Source organism: Bubalus kerabau, chromosome 13, assembly GCF_029407905.1.
Source record: "Bubalus kerabau isolate K-KA32 ecotype Philippines breed swamp buffalo chromosome 13, PCC_UOA_SB_1v2, whole genome shotgun sequence".
NCBI lineage: Eukaryota > Metazoa > Chordata > Mammalia > Artiodactyla > Bovidae > Bubalus > Bubalus kerabau.
In genome coordinates, this window is record NC_073636.1 from 76,139,356 (window position 1) to 76,148,623 (window position 9,268).

The 9,268-nt window shown below is 48.9% G+C and overlaps 1 long non-coding RNA gene across 1 annotated transcript; it reads left to right on the plus strand.

The window, feature by feature from the left end:
• Nucleotides 1–3,268: 3,268 nt before the first annotated feature.
• LOC129625129 (uncharacterized) lies at nt 3,269–5,355 on the plus strand. The gene is made up of 3 exons (XR_008701268.1): nt 3,269–3,482; nt 3,585–3,721; nt 5,089–5,355. It is a non-coding gene; the product is annotated as an uncharacterized LOC129625129 (long non-coding RNA).
• The last annotated feature ends 3,913 nt before the right edge of the window (nt 5,356–9,268 follow it).

Below are 9,268 nucleotides of genomic sequence, written 5' to 3' on the forward strand. Positions count from 1 at the left end.
GAAGGACTGATGCTGAAGCTGAAACTCCAATACTTTGGCCACCTGATGTGAAGAGCGGACTCATTGGAAAAGACCCTGATGCTGGGAAAGATTGAAGGTGGGAGGAGAAGAGGACGACAGTGGCTGAGATGGTTGGATGGCATCACCGACTCAATGGACATGACTTTGAGTAAATTCTGGGAGTTGGTGATGGACAGGGAGGCCTGGCATGCTGCAGTCCCTGGGGTGGCAACGAATCGGACACGACTGAGAGACTGAACTGAACTGAACTGAACTGGGGTGATGGCATGTGAAGGAGCTTGGAGGAGGGGCTCATTCCGGTCGAGGTGGGAGGTGGGAGAGGGGTGAGAAGTGGAGGGTGGAGTCCGGGGACCTACCACAGACGGCGGAGGCACTGGGAAATTTGGAAGGATTCTCAGAGGATGGCCAAGTCTGTCATGATCCCTCTTCTCATTCACTTTTACCTGCTTCCAAACTTCCATGGGGCACCTCCAAACGCGCCACTTAGGGCAGATCTTGGGAGCTGCGCTGCAGTATCCAATAGTGAGCAGCAGAGGGCGCAAGAGGTCCTTTGCTGCCTTTCCGCTTAAAAAGCTTTTTCTTTATAAAGGAATAGGTGTGCCTTAAAGAGAACGTGGCCAAAACAAAAAAAGTAGAACAAAGAAATCTAAACTGCCCCTAGTCCCACCTCCAGGGGCAGCTAAAATTTAAATCCTACTTTCCTCTTTTTCTCAAGCCAAGTTGTTTATGATTTCTCTTTCGTTAGTTTTTCAACACAGGTGTGATCACCCCCAGAGGCTTGATTCTGTGGCCTGGATTTTCACCCAAGGTCACATTTGAAGTTTTTTCCCAACTGTCTAACAAGCTCTCCGTGCCACCTGTTGTCTCTGAGTGGCGGCATTGGAGGGGGAGGGGTGTAGGCGTCCACCCGATAATTGGGTTTTAAGTGCCAACTGCGTGCCAGGCTGTGTTTGTGCCCAGTGAGGGGTGGAGGCCAAGGTCTGGGGAGACGGGAGATACCCGGGATCCCTTCATATCTGGAGCAGTGCAGGGGGGTGGGGTAGGAGGGGACCCCCAGGGTGATGTGATGGGGACTCTGGGGTGGTGGTCCCGGAACAGCCACTCCGAGGATGGGACCTTCAAGCCGGGACCTGGAAGATGACAAGCAGTCAGCTGGCAAAGAAGGAGGGATGAGACAAGTGCTTCCGCCAGGAGCATGCCGGGCACATTCGGAGACCAGGCTGGGAAGGGGGCGACCGGCTGGGGGCTGGGCGGAGAGAGGAGAGCGGGCAGACGCCAGACCAGGGGAGTCCCCCCGAGGACCACGGAGGGGAGGTCCAGCAGGATGTCTCGGGGGTTTCTGCACAGTGGGTGACGGGCTCTTTGCATTTTTTTTTCCTTGGGGATGGGGGAGCAGCAGGAGGAGAGGAGCCAGGAGGCTACCCCAGACACCCAGCAAGAAAGGATCTTGGTCGGGAGAGTGGACAGAGAGCAGCTTCATCCAGAGCAGGACTTTCCTTTCCCACTGGCGCTAGTGCTAAGAATCCGCCTGCCAATGCAGGCGATCCAAGAGACGCGCTTTCCATCCCTGGGTCAGGAAGAGCCCCTGGAGTAGGGAATGGTTAACCAGTATGCTTGCCTGGAAAATTCCATGGACAGAGGAGCCTTGCCGGCTATAGTCCGTAGGATCGCACGATTGAATGCACACACACACAAACATTTTCTTAAAAATCTAAACAAAAGTAGAGAAAATGGTAAGATCGACCCCAAGACCACCCCTCTGACTCCCAACTCCCGGTCCATCTGCCCTTATTGATGGACCCACCCCACCCCACCGCACTGGGTGATTTTGAAGCAAACCACAGATGCTGCGTCTTTACCTGTGGACGTTTTGTAAATATCACTAAAATGAGAATTTTAAAAAATGTCACCTTGAGACCATTAACATGACTTCAAAAATTACCCATGATTCCATGCTGCTGTTGCTAAGTCGCTTCAGTCTGACTCTGTGAGACCCCATGGACAGCAGCCCACCAGGCTCCTCTGTCCACAGGATTCTCCAGGCAAGAACACTGGAGTGGGTTGCCATTTCCTTCTCCACCATGGTTCCACAGTGTCACCCTAAATCTAGTGTTCAAATATTCCTGATAGTCTAAATTAGCTTTATAGTTTATTTGTTCAAACAAGCATCCAAAGAAGGTACAGATATTGTGAATGGCTAATCTGCCATGGGCTTCCCAGGTGGTGTAGTGGTAAAGAATCTGTCCGCCAATGCAGACGACTCAAGAGACATAGGTTCAATTCTTGGATCAGGAAGATCCCCCAGGGTAGGAAATGGCAACCCGTTCCAGTATTCTTGCCTGGAACATTCCATGGACAGAGAAGCCTGGTGGCCAGTCCATGGAGTTGCAAAGAGTCAGACATGACTGAGCACACGCACGTACAACCTGCCCCTTAAATCTTTTAATCTACAGGTTCCGCCTTTTTCTTTGTGTGGTTTTTTGGGGGTCAGGGGAAAGCTGGCATTCAAAGACTAAGAAGGAGCTGGACATGGGAAGAATCAGGTTTAACTCTTTTACTTAAAACCGCAGTCATTCCCCCTTCCATGCTTGCTTCCTTTCTCACCTTCTAACATAGATTTTGATTTCTGAAATTAAACTGTTCACTTGTGTCTGACTCTTTGCAGCCCCGTGGACTGCAGGCTGCCAGGCTCCTCTGTCTGTGGAATTTTCCAGGCAAGAATACTGGAGTGGGTTGCCATTTCCTTCTCCAGGGGATTTTCCCGACCCAGGGATCGAACCCGTGTCTCTTGTGTCTCCTGCATTGGCAGGCAGAATTCTTTACCACGGCGCCACCTGGGAAGCGCATTAATTGGATTTACTGCTTATGTCTTTTCATTGGAATGCCAGCTCCGTGAGGACTGTTCTGTTTGCCAGGGATCCCTCAATGCTTAAAACAGGGTCTGGCACACAACAGGGGCCTAATAAATTTTTCTTGAGTGAATGAACGTTGCACTCAGAGGCAGCTTCAGGTTTCTTGTCAACAGTGAGTTCCCAGCAACCACGAGGAATCAATCAGAACAGGCAAAGGAGATAAACCCAAAGCTACGGGGATTCAGCAAGAGGAGACTACGGATTTGTCAAAGAGGTTCCAGCTGAAAACCCTTTCAGTGGACTTCTAAATCGGACTGAACTGGCTTCAACCCCAGGTCCACCACTATATAAACTGTATGATCTTGGGCAAATCCAGTGTCCTCTCTGAGCCTCAGTTTCTACATCTGAAAAATAGGGAAAAACAATAGATGCCTCCCAGGGTCACTGAAAGAATTAACAAGATAACATATGCTAAGAGTTCCAAGGGCCACGGGAAGGAGAGGGATCGGGGCCATTACATTTCATCTTTAAATTGACTTACCATGGGTCTCGTCTACACTGGAAGGTACATGAGGTCATCACAAAGCTATTGGGAAATCGGGGAGCCAGGTAGGAGGAGTAGGGGTCACTTTGAAGCCTGAGCACTTTCTGTCCCCTCTCCCTGCTGCACTGTCCCCCTCCCCTGACTCTTTCTGGTCATTCGAGTTTCAGGTCCAACATCAGCTCCCTAAATGGGTCTTCCCTGGTCACTGTGTTGGAAGCAGCCTCTCCTCCCCTCTCCTCGCCTCTGCCCGTCACCCTCGCCTCCATCATGGAGTTGATTTCTATCATAGCACCCATCACCACCTGTAAGTCATCATTGCTTCGCTGTCTTCTTTATTGTCTGTCTTACCCTCCACCAGCCATGCCTCCCCACCAAACGTGACCATAAATTCCTTTTCTGCGGGGAGGGGCAGGGCTGTGCTGCGTCTTCACTGTAGCGCGCAGCTTTCTCTAGTCGCAGCACGTGAGCTTCCCTAGTTGTGGCACACGGGCTTAGTTGCCTGGCAGCACGTGGGATCTTAGACCCCGGACCAGGGATCGAACCCTCATCCCCTGCATTGGAAGGTGGATTCTTAACCACCGGACCACCAGGGAAGTCCCTCGATCACAAACTCCTTGAGAATGGGCTCTCACCGGTTTTTTCTTCACCACCTGAATTCCCAGCACCTAAGACGGTGTTCGTCCCATAGCAGCACTGAAGACACAGGTGCTGAATGGCCGAATGAATGAGGGAGTGAGTGACTTAGGACGATGGGAAGAACTCATGGAGGGAAAGCAGGGGAGGAAGGGAGGCTGAGAGGCTGTCCCCCCAGGAGAGGGATTTTGGAGTTTCAGACCGCGGTGGGTGGAAGTGTAGAAACAGATCCCCAGGAAATACCAAGCCTCCTGCAATATTACTGGTTTTTAAACATGGCCTTAATGTGATTTTGGCATATTGGGAGTAATAAAAGTGTAGGCGATGTCTGCTCAGAACACACTCCCCAATTCAATTTCCACTCTGCTCGTGAGCATGTTGCTAAATTGTCTGGTCCCCTGGGTTAAGAACTCAGATTCCGAGTCTGCTAGAATTGAAAGGCCCTGGGAAGTGATCTAGTGCAGAGCTTTCCACTTCCTTCGACGGCAGCCCACGATAAAAAGCTACATGGTAACCCAGTACCTGCTCCAGCTCGCAGGAACCTGAAAGTCAGAGGAAACTCACTCACCCTTCCTCATGCTCAGCTATTCACATTCTGCTATTTTCTATTTTTGAAATAATGGTCCCAACCCCCAACTTGATTGTGTGACTCATTTAATGGGTTTCAGCTCACAGTTTGAAAATCAGCAGACCTAATGCCTTCAACTTACAGATAGGAAACTGAGGGATCAGTGGATCAGTGACCTTCCTAAAACAACAGGAAGTTAGTGGTAGAGCTCAGGGCTTCCCAGATGGCACTAGTGGTAAGGAACCTGCCTGCCAATGCACGAGATATAAGAGACATAGGTTCGATCCCTAGGTCTGGAAGATCCCCTGGAGGAGGGCATGGCAACCCACTCTAGTGTTCTTGCCTAGAGAATCCCATACACGGAGGAGTCCGGCAGGTTACTTTCCATGGGGTCGCACAGAGTCGGACACGACTGAAATGACTTAGCACACATGCATTTCAGGGTAAAGGAACTTCCACTTTCCTTCCAGAGTGGATGTCTGGGAGCCTGGGAGTCCAGGGGAGAGCAGAGAGCCTGGAAACGGAGGAAATCCAGCGTGGAGAAGAGCAATTTTGCTGTGATGCTCTATGAGCCCCACTAAATACCCTCTCCACACCTGCCCTGCCAAACCAGCGTGTACAGCATCACGCTGTCGGATTGTCCTCAAGATGTTATTGCCAGCTGGCAAGATGGTGTTCATTTGTAGGTTTCCTTGTTGTCTATTCCACCCCACACAGTACCCAAAATATAATCTGCACAAGAGGAAGGACTTAACTGTGTGATTCTCTGTTGTGCCTCCAGCACCCAGAAAGGTGTCTGGCACATAGTAGGTGTTCAATAAATCTTTATCAACTGACTATGAGAATAAATGGAGCAGCTGGCAGCGGGCATCCTGGTTTTGATGAAAGCAAATCTCAGACCACATCCATTTTACACAAATTGTTACTTATCAACAGGCAGCAGAAAATAGCCGCACAAGCTGACCTGGAAGCTTAACGGACTGCCGGATCCTTGTCCTCTCTGAGGCTCAGAAAACACTTTGCACAACAGGTTCACAGTGGGGCAAAGGCAGCAATATTCCAGCAGCAGGATTTGTCTGACATCCAGAGGGGTCAGAACCAAAGTCACTCAGGGATCTGACCTAGGATAGCCAAGGGTACCACTCCCTAGATCAGCTCTGTCCAATAGCACTTACAACAAATGAATCGGTTCTGTCCAGGACATCAGCCCCCAGCCACACGGCTATTGAGCACTTGAAATTCAAGCTGATGTGACTGAATTAAACTGAATTTTCGATTTTATTTAAACTTGGGTTAGTTTACAATGAAGCTGAAATTGTAGCTATTGTATCAGACTGCACAGCCCTAAACCATTAAACCCTGTTCATGCAAGCGTAGGGCACTGCTGTAAAATATCTTCTGTCGCCTCCTTCCCTTGAATAGCACTGAAGTCACTGAAGAGAACACATTCTAACATCCACTTTGTTAATCATCAGCCACGACTTTCACCACTGCCGTTTATGTCTAACGTTCATTGTATCAATTAGTGAAGTCTCTGGTATTGACCAAACATCAAAGTCATTGCCTCTGGAGTGTGGTCTCTCTGATGCCTTGCTAGGGGATCACCCACAGAGAGTGAATTATTGATTAGAACAACTGACCACCATGAAAACGGTGGTTGAAATGAACACTGTCAGCCCTCCGTATCCCACAGGTTCCGCATCTGCAAGTTCAGCCAAATGCAGGGAGTAAACCTAATCTACCGTCCAAAGGTGGTTGAACCTGTGGATGCGGAACTGTGGATATGGAGAGCTGACTCTGGGACTTAAGCATCTGGGGATTTTGGTATCCACAGCGAGTCCTGGAACCAGTCCCCCAAGGATACCCAAGGATGACTGCCCATCTATGTGCCCCATCTCTGCAGAAGAAAAAGAAACACTAAATGCATTTTAATGTAATTATCCTTGATGACAAGTCGTGAAGGGCCTGAGAGGGGGGATAATGGGAGAAGGTTGTGGTTAAGCCCAGCTTCCTGAGCAGGTGATTTTTGAAGTTCAAGACTGAGAAGGAGAAAGCCAGAGGAGGACAATGGGAGAAAGCCTTGCAGAGGCAACTGTAAGCGCTTAGGGCCGGGGGCTGTCCTCGGTCAGTTTGAGGAATAGAACAAAGACCTGTGTGGAAAACTAGTGAGCGGCGAGAACTTTCTGGCTGTGCCGTGGTAACAAGGATTCCAGATTTTGTTTTCTCATTCTTCACTTGAGACACTGGCAGATACTGGGTTAAGCAAAGCTCAGAAGAAGCCGGAGACTTCCAGTTGAAATGAAATCCTCTGTATAGACTTTCTGCTATGGGATCCAATTCAGTATCGATATTCTCATTTAAAAAATACTAATTTCCATTAGATTGAGGCCAGAATGCCCCGGGAAGCCTAGTGTGGTTTGCCAATTGATTCACAGAATGAAATCTTATCTAAAATCTTTTTATTTTATGCTATTAAGGACACAGGAGGGAGCAGCAAGTAAAAAATTTCCCCGCCAGGTTAATGCATGGGGTCAACTGAAAGTGGCCCCAGGGCTGTCTTAAAAAGATTGTCATTTGTGATTTCTCACTATTTTGTTTCCCGCTACCAGTAATTGAAAAAATTTTTTCTTCCCTTTGGGGGAGGTTAATGCATTGACACCTCCTTATCAGCACCTCAGATCTTTATTGGCAATTTCTTCCCGGGGCTGGCATCACTCCCAGGTGCCCTTGGAGGGAGTGAGGCGGTCAGCGTGGTTTGCTCACACTGGTCTCTGCTTCTCCTCCTGCCGATGGGAAGCAGGGCAGGGGGCGTTGAGGGAAAGAGGGGGTGCTGCCCACAGTTCTTAGACCACAGGTATCTTCGGTGCTGGCCATGTGATAACCCAGGGAAGGACAGACTTGAAGGGATGCTCAGGTCTCACGGGAAGTCATCCACTGCGCCGATGCAGAACTGATCAGGAGGAGAAAACCATCAGCTTTCCAGGGCCAGAAAAGAGGAGATGGCTTCCCTCCTTCTCTTTTGCTCTTCCTTTAATGACAATAAATGGTTTTTATTTCCATGATGAGACTTCCCTGGTGGCTTAGCAATAATGAATCCACCTGCAATGCAGGAAACATGGGTTCGATCCTTGGGTCTAGAAAATTGACCCACTCCAGTATTCTTGCCTGGAAAGTCCCACGGACAGAGGAGCCTGGTGGGCTATAGTCCATGGGGTCACAAAAGTTGGACATGATTTAGTGACTAAACCACCACCATTTCCATCATACAAGTTCTGTGCTCTCATTAGAGAGAACACAGAAAGCACAGCTAACATCCACCCCTTTTTCTCTCTGCTCCAGCCTCACTAACCCCCGGCAAGTTTTTATGCACTTGCTGTTCCCTCCACTTGGAACCTTCTTCCTCCAAACATCCTCACTCCCTCCTCTCCTCCCCATCTTTGTTCAGCTGTCCCCTTTTCTCACTGAGGCTTTCCATCACCCTGCTTGAACTCAAAACCCCCATCCCCAACCTAGCACTTCTCGTCCCCCTGTCTAGTTCTGTTCGGTTCTCCCAGGTACGTGCCAAGCCCCAGCCTGCTCTGTATTTTACTTACTCAGGTGTTTACTGTCTGTCTCTATCCATCAAGAATGTTTGCAACTTGGTATGCACTGTTTTCTTTTTCAGTGCCTGTAATAGTATCTGGCACCTAGCAGATGCTCAGTAAACATTTGTTAATGAATGAAGCAGAGAGGTTGGAAAAAAATCACCCACACTTCTCTTTCATAGTCAACCACTGGCAGTATTTTGGTGCATTTGCTTCCTAATTTTTTGGCATATATTGGCTTTTGTTTTCATCTCTACAGTGGAGTCATTGTGTACACCAGGGTTAGAGTATCAAGAAAAATGCCTCTGGAGAGAAACCAGAAATGCCCATCAGTTCAGTTCAGTTCAGTCGCTCAGTTGTGTCCGAATCTTTGCGACCCCATGAATTGCAGCACGCCAGGCCTCCCTGTCCATTACAAACTCCTGGAGTTCACTCAGACTCACGTCCATCCAGTCAGTGATGCCATCCAGCCATCTCATCCTCTGTCGTTCCCTTCTCCTCCTGCCCCCAATCCCTCCCAGCATCAGAGTCTTTTCCAATGAGTCAACTCTTCGCATGAGGTGGCCAAAGTACTGGAGTTTCAGCTTTAGCATCATTCCTTCCAAAGAAATCCCAGGGCTGATCTCCTTCAGAATGGACTAGTTGGATCTTCTTGCAGTCCAAGGGACTCTCAAGTGTCTTCTCCAACACCACAGTTCAAAAGCATCAATTCTTCGGTGCTCAGCCTTCTTCACAGTCCAACTCTCACATCCATACATGACCACTGGAAAAACCATAGCCTTGACTAGACGGACCTTTGTTGGCAAAGTAATATCTCTGCTTTTCAATATGCTATCTAGGTTGGTCATAACTTTTCTTCCAAGGAGTAAGCGTCTTTTAATTTCATGGCTGCTAATTGCTCCCAAATGATTTTGTCTACACAGGAAGTAGCTGGTTTGCTTTTGAAAGGTTTGTTGCTTGGAAATTACATATCCTGAGTTGCCAGAGAGTGACGCAAAGGGGGAGATGCTCTCAGGAGTACTGGGACCCAGAGTCTCTGTCCCCCCAGCATCTCACTACCCATTTC